This window comes from Pleurodeles waltl, chromosome 1_2 (genome assembly GCF_031143425.1).
Source record: "Pleurodeles waltl isolate 20211129_DDA chromosome 1_2, aPleWal1.hap1.20221129, whole genome shotgun sequence".
NCBI lineage: Eukaryota > Metazoa > Chordata > Amphibia > Caudata > Salamandridae > Pleurodeles > Pleurodeles waltl.
In genome coordinates, this window is record NC_090437.1 from 332,849,287 (window position 1) to 332,862,179 (window position 12,893).

The window sequence follows — 12,893 nt, forward strand, 5'->3', positions numbered from 1 at the left end:
TGATCTGACAGATCATAGTCCCACATCCTAACAGAAGGCAAAAAAAGACATAGGGCACAGGGTAAGGTTACCTGACCCCTCACTCCCCCCCACACACCCCTGGGCCTGCCCAGAGAGACCCCAAGTGGGGCCAAAACCTTTTTTTTTTTACTTTTGCAGCGAATTAGCAGAGGATCTGTGAATTCAGAGCATTTTTTTTTAAAAGCACAGGTTCTCACCCATTTCTTTAACCACCCCACACCGGGGGAGTCAGAGCCTGGGGATGGCCCTGTAAAAGTTAGGGGGGCACATGGGCCCCCTCCACAAGCTTCCCAGATGCCTACAGGAACCCCATCTCCCAGGGCCAATAATTTAATAAAGAGGAGAGGGTGCCACAAGGTCTCCCTCCTCAAGCTAGAAGAGGCTCCAGGGATCCCCATCCTCTGGTGCCATGTTTTATATAAAGGGGGGGGGGGGGGCATGACCCTACTTGCCAAACCAGGAGTGGCCCTGGGTACTCCATTCCCTGGGGCCATGTTTTGAATAAAGAGAAGGGGGCCCGTGGCCCTCCTCTGTGAGCCAGGAGTGGCCCTTGGGATCCCATCCCCTTGGGCCACGTTTTAAATAAAAGGGAGGGGAGCCACGCGGCTACCCCTCCCTGAGCAGTACTATGGCTCTAGGGACCCCCATCCCATGGGTTCGGCTCAGTGACAGTGTCCCAGGGTCCCCAGGACCTTTATATGATTATTTTTATGATTACATTTTTTGGGGTGTTAAATGTTAAATGGTAGACCCAGAGACATGTTTGTTTTTTTCATAAAGAAAAAATGATATATTCAAATTTTCACCTCAAAATGTAATAATAAAAACTATGTAAAAAGGAAGAACCACAGAGATGTAGTTTACAAACACTTAATTAAATATTTTTTAAGTAGTCAATAATAATAAACATTGCATTGAGTATGTTATTGAAATGTACATGTGATTAAAATTATTGATAATTGTTGAAGAAAGTTGATAGGGTTGATCTATATATAGGGTGTTGGTTGCAAAGGGGGGGATGGAGAGGGTGCTTTGGGCAATTGCCACCGACTTGAAGTTGGTGGTAACCAGGTGCAATTTAAAAATAGCACCCCAAGGTGCTTTTTTTTAATTGCAATTGAGCACACACGTGCCCCTGAGGCATATGTGTGCTCTACAGGTGCACCCCAATTTGTTGGGTGCACCAAGGGGGGTATTTTGCCCTTTGCCATCCCTGGTTTTGCATGTCCTAAATAGCGCTTTTCCTAATAAGAAATCGCTATTTAGGAAATGCAAATCCGACTCATTGACTAAAATGTAATAGGATTTCTTAATACCAATTTCATAATAGCGATTCCTACTTTGAAGGAACTGATATTAGGAAATCAGTATCTCTGTGCATAGCATTTTGCATTTCTTAACTAGCGATTTCTATTAAGTCACTATTTAAGAAGTGCAAAATTGCATTTTTGTACATCTGGCCTTTAGTTGTTTGACTGTAGATTGAAACCCTGTCCATATTTTGCTGAGTCAATAATGTGCAGCAAAATATTGACTCGTTTGCTGAGTCAATAATGTGAAGCAAAATATTGACTCAAGCGTAGAAGCCAAGAAACTTTGCCTCAGGTGTTGTTGAGAGACTTTGCCCAGAGAGTAGGAGGCATGAAAGTTTGTTCCTCTTTTACGACTTCGTGAGCAAAGTATTTCACTTTGAACACCCCAACTGTGAAAGTCAAAATTGTGAGGGCATAGAAGGAGGGATCGTATTTGTAAGAGAGAGTAAGGTCAAAGCACGTACTGTAGTAGAAGGTATAACAATATGAAAAAGGAGTGTTGGATGGAAGGGCAAAGGTTACTGAACCAGCAGATTCCTGTGACAATACCGCTGTAGGTACTGCGAGTGAATGCCTTTTTACCTCCTTAAGACCACCACAGCTTTCTGTGAAGCAGCAGGAGGGCGCGTCAGCCCTGGTGGCAGCACAAACGTAGGCATGGATCACATTGGTCAATAATGACAGAAGAAGGTGGCAAAGATTGCAGAGGCATTCCGCCAAAGAGGTGGTGAATGGAGAAGAAGGCAGTGCCAGAGCATCAACCAGTATCAATCACTAGCCAGCAGAGGATCAATGGCCCACATCTCAATCAGCTGCCACCAGCCTTCCCACAGTGCCTTGCTGAAAGCGGTACTTTTACATCATAAATGAGTGTACAAGTATTAAGATTCAATAGAAGCTTGCCATTTGGACATCAGGGGAGTACGGCCTACATTTGAGAGGCAAACCACGAGGGTTCCATACAACTGTAGTTGGCTGTGTGCTGTGGGAGAGAACCTGTGGATTTAAGAAGATATGGATGGAGGGTTGCAGGATTTTGTAGAACAAAACTAAATATATGTTTAATAGAATAATGTATTTCTTTCCATACAGTTGTTTCACCTGCTTAAAATATTAGGAACATTGATTGACATTCTTCAATAGAAATTATGAGTGGGCAAATACTTATTACTACCACGTCTAGCTGTGTCAATTCAGGACACCTTGTGCATAATGAAGCAGAACTTTCCCAGCTCCATCAGATTTGCTGTGAGGGCTAGAAAAAAGGTACTAACTGTCCACCTCACACTATTCCCTTCTCCTGGATGTCCCATGGGTCTTACATTCTGAAGGAGGGTTAATCACCAGAGTCCAGCAGCGGTGACCATGTATGAGGTACCCACGAGAGCTGCAGGGGACAGTTCCAGTGCAAGTGGGCCTGACCTCCCTGGGTGTGGAGCACATATATGGGTCATGTTCACCACAACACTCTGCTGCCAGGGGCCTCAGAGGTGGTCATGGAAGACGGCAGTCAACTGCTGACAGGTCGCTCTATGCCCTGAGAGGTCTTTTGTAGTAACAGAAACAACGTCTTTGTCTTGAAAACTGATGCAGAAACTGTCACTTTTTAAAAATAAAAAAAAACTGAAAACATTGCACTTTCGAAACTTGCATATGTTTAAAGATATATTGTAGCTTTGCAAATCTGAGAACCTTGCACACTCTTAATGCAAAGTCCTGGGATGTGTGATATTGTACACAATTTGTCTATTCAACTCAGTGAGAAACGACAGCAAAAATATGCACTGTCCGCATCAGCGAACTTTATTTTAGTTTTGATACTTTACTATAACAACATAATATATTTATTATTAATTGGTAGCAGTCCACCATTTGCTCCGTGATGTCCTATGCAGTAACTGTTTCCAGCTCCTACAAAGTCACTGAAACTGTCCCTTTCTTTTACTAAAATCCTTGTAAGCTTCCCAAAACGTGAAGCTCGCTGCAGATTCACACATCCTTTTAAAAAACTGTATCAATTAAATCAATTAAGCCATCTATTGAATGCATTGATAATCTTAGTTTAAGAAATCAATCACCAGAGTTCATTGAGTTGTGATATTAATAATAGATCATTCTTTGAATATTATCCATATTGAATATTATCCATATTGAAAGGTTTGTCATTAAGTACATCCACCAACCCAACCAACAATGAGACACTTTGATGGTTGAAATAGATTACTGTACAATGAATTTCACAATTAGAGAAAAGAGAGGAAGGATAAACGAGTTTTTGAATAGGAAGGAGAACTTAGAGAGAAAGAGCTGAGACATGAATGTCAGTCATCCTCTTTCTGGTCCGGTATATCTGATGTGAAAGGAAAATTACATCCCATATTTATGCTCCTTTTGCGCCGAATTTGCGTAATTGTTTCAAATTTGGCGCAAACCTAACTCCATATTTATATTTTGATGTTAGACAAATCTAACATCAAAATACAGGAGTTTGCACCATTTTTTGGGATGAGTGAACCTACTTTGCGTGAATGAGATGCAAGGTTGGTGTTTCCATCCAAGAAGTGGTGCTATCCCCATGGCCTCATCTTTATCCCCGAGCTAAAATGATGCATGGGTGGGAGGAGGAGCTAAATAATGGTGCTAAGATTACTTAGCACAGTTATTTAATGACTGGATCAGACCAGGCATTAGAGGACATGTGGACCCATTTCCATGGTTAAACACCATGGAATGGGTCCACAGGTGCCCTCCCCAAGTCCCAGGAATGCCCTCAACCCCACCAGAGGGACACCGGAGGATTGGGGACCCCAACCCAGGTAAGTATTATTATTTTTTTCTTGCCATCGGGAGCCCTAACTTGGGGCCCCCTGCATGGCACAGGTCATAATGGACATATGTCCCCTGTGCTGGCCATTGGGGTGGTGGTCATTACTCCTGTATTTCCTAAGACAGGAGTCATGTTTTTGGTGGTTGTGCACCAGGAAATGGCACTAGTATGGTTAGAGGATTTTTTTTGCCTCTAACCAGGGTAGCGTCATTTTCTGATGCACAACCCCCTCCTTCCCTAACACCACCCCCACCCGGCTAGCGTATTTTTTTAAGATGCTAGCCCTAGTTTAGTGTTGGCTTGTGCCATTCAATAAAAATGGCACCTGGCTGGCGTTGTGAAATTATCCAAGCCGATAATAAACATGTTGCCACAAAACTGCATTAGCTCAGTTTTGCTGCAAAAAGTATAAATATGGGCCTACGTTTGTTAAGCATTTCACATTGTCGAATGTCGTTCTTAAACCTTTTTGTTTTCTTCATGTAGTTAGTTATTCGGCCAGCTTAGACAAACTCTTGATGTTCCCTGGGACAATAACTAACTTAAACTCCCAAGAAAAAGAAGAGTTTCACCTAAGTGACTATGTTAACAAAGGAGACGTTGTGCCTCTATCTCAAAATAATGAATGCAATAAACATACTTTAAATTGGGCAGATTATAAAATGTCGTACAATTTTGCTGTCTATAATCCTTCATTATATTTTTGGCTATTACGATTGGGAGCATCCCTGCCCATATAGCAGACCTGTCTGGATTTCCACATGTTTTCCAGAAGTCCTATTGAGGGAGTAGAGTAAGATTAGAGAAACGGGTTCAGTAGACAGGGCAGAAAACCCAAACGGATCACATACAGAAGCATGTACTCTGGTATACCAAGCCATATAGATGAAGTACATTCAGCATATGCTCTGATTCCTAAATTAATAAAAAAAGATAAAAAGTAGTTTTGCAGATGGGTTTGAGTGGCAAAATGCTGTATTATAATTCTTATTTATATATATCAAGACTGCAACTGATGGAAACCGTGGAATAGGACTAATGTGCCGACTCCAGGAATTAGCTTTCGACCTCATTGTCACAGATTTGAATCCCAAAGGTCCCACTCAGCCTTCTATCCTCCTGAGGTCTATTGAAAGAATGTCATTGAGTTGGGTAACAATAAACAACTGCCATTTCAGTGCCAAGAGACACAAGGGTAAACGTGTGCTCTACAAATACATGTTGTGTGTATATATTAGAAAGCTATATGCCATAAAACATTAAGAATGTAGCCGCTGAGCCAGAAGATAATTTCAATTTCCCTGTTTCCACAGTGGTGCGCCTCTCTATTTCAATATATTTTCACACAAGCAGGCCTCTCAATCTTCAACAACACCTAAGAATGAGATTTGAAATGTGGGGTGCCAAATGTGCCATTTAATTCCTTTTTTCACTTGGCCGTCCCCTGTTCTCTTATTTAAAACCCACCCTGGTCCCAGTCATCTTGCCCCATAGCTAATCTTATCTAATTCCCCTCACCTCAACATCCCCTGTGTCCTCTAAACATTTCTATAAACCCAATAATGCCTGTACTAGTTAAAATGCCACATTTAAGTTAATGGCATTGGACACATTGCACAATTGCCACACGGCATTATTGTTTATGGGGTGAGACATTTTCAACAGGATAAAGACACATGCTGGAATCAAGGCCTCATAAATATTAAGTAGGAGATTTCAAAAGTATACAGGCCCTGGAATCTAATAACCCTCTGTCATACAGACTGCATTCTCCTGCACAAGAAGATAAGAAGAAGTTGGTCAAAGAAGTGAGGATTGTTTATTAAGGTAAACTGGCACATCTTTACATCTGTTATTTGCTAAACTGATTATTCTGTAATTTGGAGAATAATTTCCATTGGGAATGGGAATGTGGTAGCCATTGGTTGGAGCGCTATTAAGGATTCAACACAAAGAAGTTACCTGAACAAACATTTTGCTATCTCTGAGACGCCAGTGTGATTATCACCACTGTTTCCTGGAACATTAAATCAAATCCTTACATTGGAAGTTGAAAGTTCAAACTTCTAACACCTTTGTCCAGAAGGCACTGGGAATCTTAAGTTAAAAACTAGGGCCCAAATTTATACTTTTTGGCGCAGACCAGCTCCAGCACAGGTTTGCGTCAAAAAGTTTACAGCCGGATAACGCCATTCCAACGCGCCAGCCAGGCGCCTTATTAATGGAATGACGTTAGCCGGCGCTGCGGCCTGGTTAGCGTCAAAATAAATGACTCTAACCGGGCAGTGCAGGCGTAGGGAAGAATGGGGGTTGTGCGTCAAAGAATGGTGCAAGTCAGGTTAGAGTCAAAAATCTTGGCTCTAACCTGACTTGTGCCATTTTTTGACATACAACCCCCATTGAAATGACTCCTGTCTCAGCAAAGACAGGAGTCATGCCCCCCTGCCCAATGGCCAAGCCCAGGGGACTTCTGTCCCTTGGGCATGGCCATTAGGCACAGTGGCATTGAGGGGGGATCAAGTTAGGCCCCCTATGCCACTTAAAAAAACAATTATACTTACATCTACTTACCTGTACGTACATGGGATTGGTCCCCCCGTCCATGGGTGTCCACCAGGGGTGGGCGAGGGTGGCACGGGGTGTCCCTGGGTGCAGGGAAGGGCACCTGTGGACTGCTTCCATGGCCAGAGACCGTGAAAATGAGCCCACAGGTCCCTTTAGCCTGCCTTGACCCAGGCGTTAAAAAATGGCGCACATCAGGCTGGGTGACATTTTGCACGGGAACGCCTATCTTGCATATCATTAGCGCAAGGTAGGTTTTCACGTCCCAAAAATTAGCACCAAATTAGCGTAAAGAAATATGACGCAAATCTGGCGCAAACAGAGTACAAATATGCACCTAGATTTAGATTGGCAGGTGGAGTTCATGTCTCCCGTAGTTCCTCGCTGTGTGGAGGTGGCCTGCGTCCCCTGTCGCTGGTGAAGGACCATCTTGACCACTCCTTGGACATTTGTAAAAAATTGTCATAATTTGAAAAATTTGCACTTGTGGTATGAAGGGAGTGAGGACCATGGATCTCCAGAACGTAACTGACTTTGTGAAACACGTTCTCTCAACTCCAAGGCTATGGGAGTTTGCTATCGTAATTCAACAGGCTTGCCGAGTTAGATGTCCACAAGAGCGAAAGGAAAGAAGTGCTTTTGACCCCTCCCTATATTGTATCTAGATAAAATCTGTTAGGTTTCAGCAATGCATTTCAGGACCACATTGTAATTTTTTCTCACTTTAATTAAAGGTTTTCAGTCATGTCCTAAAGAACGTACATGGGGTAACCCACTTCCAAACTTCAATTGTGTGATATTAGAACTAAAAAATTGCTTTGTTTCTCTTAGATCCGTTGGACATTTTTTCTATTGAATTTAGAGTAGCCCTTTACTGTGTTCATGTTTTAGCTAATTTGAAATGTGTGAGCTGATTAGAATTTAAATTGCTCTCTGTTAAGCTCAATCACAAAACGATATTTACGTATGTAGACTTATATAATGCTTATTGAGCACAAACAGACATTAGCAGTTACACCATAGTGGAAATATGCTTGAATATCTTTACTTTATTGTGCTGAGCAAAAGCGACATTTAAATGTGCATAATTTCTTACTTCTGTGCGCTCAGCCTTGATATGAAGCAAGAGGCTACCCTCCAATGAGCTCCACACGCCTCCTTTAAAGACAGTTTAATTATAGAGAGGAAGAGCAAGAAATATCCTATTTTTGTTCCTGTCCTAATAATACCCTGTGCTTCCAATCCTGGGGGCTAACATGGATTGTATTGGAAATAATAAAGTGAGAGAAGACTTACGATCCATCAAGCAACAATCCACCTGCAACCTTTGATAAAATGTCAGATTTTTTTCAAAGCTATATTGATCAGTGCTGGAGGTTCCTGAAAATATTTGACACTTGTAAGTTATTTCACAATATACAGTTCACAATGTACTCAAGAGACCTGCTAAAACAGAGCTTTTACCACAATAAAAATATACTGCAGCCCACATTTTAGGTTGGAGAAGCTGCTGACCTATCAGGTCAAGGTAAGAAAACTGATTCCCTTTGCTCAGAGTTGAAACAACAGTTCCTGTGGCATAGTTTCTGATCCCATGCTAGGGAACTGAACACTACACCAAGAGTGGTGGATCAGCTGAAACAGGTAGTTACTATTTCATTAGTGACAAGGAGGTCTGAATGTTGTATTACAAAAATATCCCTGACCATCTTGTATGCACTTGGGTTAATGCCTGAAGCTGCTTTTGAGATTTCCATTGGTAGTGGCCAATTGGTGGGTGATTTGTTCGGTGATTACAGGAGGTTTTTAGAGGGGTGGATGACAGGCTATTGGCAGTAAAATTTAAGTTGGGAAAACTGGTTAGGGTGCAAAAGATTAGCACTTTGCGTTAAATACGGATCATGGAGATTCTCGTATGGAGTGTTGTGGATTTTAATGCAGGAAGACGTTTGTTTGGAGGATACCACCCTACAATAAACCAGGTATTCTTTGCCTATTGAAAACACATATTTACTTTCTAAATAGGTGACTCGTAATGCAGCAGCATACAAAAGGTTACTATTCCTTAAATTGCTGTGATTTTTTTCTGATTCCTTCTATAAAGAAGTGAAGCCATAGTAATTAATCATGAATACCTCTCTATATATGGACAAAGATTCTCAACATATTATTGTCATCCCACTTATGAAAAAGACAATGACCCAGGAAATGTGGTCAATGAAAAGCCAGTTTAGGCCTGTCCTGAATCACAAAAGCACTCCTGATATCATACTATCTGTACAGAGTAACAAACAACATGTGCAGTGTACTACAAGCATTGATGCGCTAGCAGAACCCTTTTAACTCCTACTCATTCCCACTAAATAGCATTCTAAATGGCCCAGACTTTGGCAACACTCTGTAGGCAGATGACACACAGCTGCACCTCAAACTGTAAGAAGTCAAGAGACTGCCAACACAGCCGGTTGCCTTCATAAAACCCATCTCTGGATCAGCTAAAACATACTCTGCTTCAATGGATCTTAGGGAAAGACAATGCTCACACACTAGGAGGAACCATAGGACAATTCAATGTACAAAGTGTACATTAATCAAAATGTTTCTTCTAAACTTTTAACAGAGGCTCAATTTTCCTTTGACCATAGGAATTGCTTCAAAGTGATAGGGAGATGACAGGTATTCCTTTAACACATTAAGGCCCTCATTCCGACCCTGGCGGTCATAGACCGCCAGGGCCGCGGGTGACGGAAGTCCCGCCAACAGGCTGGCGGTGCTTCCTTGCCCATTCTGACCGCGGCGGTAAAGCCGCGGTCAGAAAACCGGGTCCGGCGGTTTCCCGCTGGATTTCCCCCGGCTGGGCGCCCCCTTACCGCCAGCCTGTTTCTGGCGGTCTTTACCGCCAGGAACAGGATGGCGGGAACGGGTGTCCTGGGGCCCCTGGGGGCCCCTGCACTGCCCATGCCAATGGCATGGGCAGTGCAGGGGCCCCCTAACAGGGCCCCAGCATGCTTTTCACTGTCTGCCTAGCAGACAGTGAAAAGCGTGACGGGTGCAACTGCACCCGTCGCACACCTGCAACACCGCCGGCTCCATTCGGAGCCGACTTCAGTGTTGCAGGCCCCTTTCCCGCTGGGCCGGCGGGAAAGTTGGAATGGCCCCAGCGGTCTTTTGACCGCGGGGCGGCCAAATGGCGGTTCCCTCCAGGCGGGCGGCAACCGCCGCCCGCCGGGGTCAGAATGACCCCCTAAATCCGTTTATCTCTCCCTCACAAATGTGGTATAACATTTGCATAAAATAGCTTATAATAGTCTAGATAATGTCAATATGACTCTGAATCATCAAGGCAAAATTTTAATAGTGGCCAATCTGCCACTTTAACGCTCACAGTAACTGCAACAAGTGGATGAGCCAACAAATTAACAGAGAGAGCTGAGCCAAAGCCAAGCCAATGGTCAGCTCCGGCTCTAAGACCCTGTGCACGAGCAGAGCCCTGAAAATATTTGGCATGAAATTCTTGCAGCAAACATCATGCTATATGATACGGTGTCTTCAAAATTCAAAACAGCATATTTTTTTAACAGGAGAAAGCGTTTCACCTTAGCACAACAGATTGTTCCTTTACATCGAGAAGTATTTTAAAAGAAATAGGCCCTCATTACAACCCTGGTGGTAAATGCCACCTACCGCCGTGCTGACGGCTGGCAACATACCGTGACCGCGGTGGTAATCCGCCACGGGTATTATGACCCACACATAGAAATTGGCCACTATACAGACACCCACACAAGTCCGCCAGACCATAGGTCAGTGATAAACTGGCGATAGCAAAACCCCAACAGTTACGCCTACAGGAATACACCCACAGTATCACGACCCACGAATCACCGCGGCTTTCTTTCAGTCGCAGTAAACCATTGGCGGTACATACCGCTGCGCTCAAAAATACACACACACTTACAAAACTACACCACATTGGACAATTCAAACTACACATACCTGACACACATACACACACCACACCCACACACCCAATCCAATATAAAACACACACCCACATCACCCACAACCCCTTACAGCGGAAAAAAAAGATAGCAAGCAGAGAGAGACAAGCAAGGAGCACCAACTCAATCAGAGGCACAGAACTCCATCACCCATGCACCATTCACGCACATCACAGCATACACCACAACACATCACCCCACACATCACCCCACACATCCACACACATATCACTCGCACCACATCCATGGCACCCCAAAGACACCCCAGGTTTTCTGAGGAGGAGCTAAGGGTAATGGTGGAGGAAATCATCCGGGTAGAGCCACAGCTATTCGGATCACAGGTGCAGCAGACATCCATTGCAAGGAAGATGGAGCTATGGCGGAGAATAGTGGACAAGGTCAACGCCGTGGGACAGCACCCAAGAACCAGGGATGACATCAGGAAGAGGTGAAACGACCTACGGGGGAAGGTGTGTTCCGTGGTAGCAAGACACCAGATTGCTGTACAGAGGACTGGCGGCGGACCCCACCTCCTCCCCCACAACTAACAACATGGGGGAGCAAGTCTTGGCGATCATGCATCCAAAGGGCCTCGCAGGAGCAGCAGGAGGACTGGACTCTGGTAAGTCAAATCTTTCCTACTACATCCCCCCGACCCTACCTGCATGCCATCACAAACTCCTACCCCTACCCTCACCCCCATCACTCCAACACCTCACATATACCCCACTATCACAACCCACCCATCCCAATACCAAGCCCTGCATGCCACACCAATGCATGGACCCCCATCACAGACCTGCATGGACACCCATCACCCCAGCAGACGCAGTAGAGAGACTCACCCAGCCCACAAAATCACCACTCACACAGGGGCAAGCCGACAGGGAAATCACAATCATAGATGGAAACACACCCATGCACAATATGGCCCATGCAGATACATTAACAATGCATTTGCATCCTCAACGTCACTGGAGAGGAGGTGACAGCTACATCCAGTCCCCCCCCTGAAGAGGCCCACAGTGACGACAGCAGCTCTGCACGCCTGGATCAGGATCACCAACCTGGCCCATCATGGGCCTCTTGACAGCCGGTTCCCCTGCCACAGTCCCAACCCACCACAGAGCCTCCCCTCTCAGGAAACACCAGCACAGCACCCACCCAGCAGGCCCAGGCCACTGTCCCCAGGACACGTCAATCAGCAGTGAGTCCACCGCTACAGGGAACCCAGGCAACCCCACAAACACAGGACGATCAGGGACCTGGGGTCAGTGGCAGTGGGCTCACGGTTCAGGGGACAGACGCACAGGACAACAGGGAAGCTGGGAGGACTGCTGTGCGACAGGGGGAGAACAGGCCCAGGGAACCCACTCTCCATGAGGCACTCTAAAACATCTTGGGAGCATAACACCATTCCCAGGAGACCATGGACTAGATACTGGCCAAGTTGCAGGAGACCCGGCGGCTGCAGGAGGGACAGTACCTGGGGATCAGGGATGACCTAACAAAAATATATGCCATCCTGGTCACCATTGCAGGGGTGCTGGCTGGCATGGGCAAGACCATGAGGGAGGCAGTAGCACAACAAAGGGTGCCTGACACTAGCCAAACCGAGGAACAGCCCTCCACCTCCACTGGCGCTAGTGGACAGAAGGCCCCGCCACAGGACCAACAGGCCACCAGCACTCCATCCCCTGCAGAAGGAGAACCACCCTGCAAACGGTCCCTGCGATTCAGGCAGAAGACAGAGAACATTGCCAAGACCCCCGCCAGGAAATAGGACTCTCCTGATAGTCAAACTTCTGTCCCACTCTGTTACCCTGTCCACCTTGAACTGCTATTGCTCCCCTTCTGTTGTCAACATCTTCTTCTCTGCCTCCTCTTCCTCACTGTCCACAGGCTCCACCGCTGCCACAAGACCAATTTCAGGCACATCCTCCTGCAGAAAAGGCACCTGGCGTCTCAAGGCCAGGTTGTGCAACATGCAGCATGCAACGATGATCTGGCACACCTTCTTGGGTGAGTAGTACAGGGAGCCACCTGTCAGATGGAGGCACCAAAACATGGCCTTCAGGAGGCCAAAGGGTCTTTCTATAATCCTCCTTGTACGCCCATGTGCCTCATTGTAACGTTCCTCTGCCCTTGTCCCAGCAATCCTCACTGGGG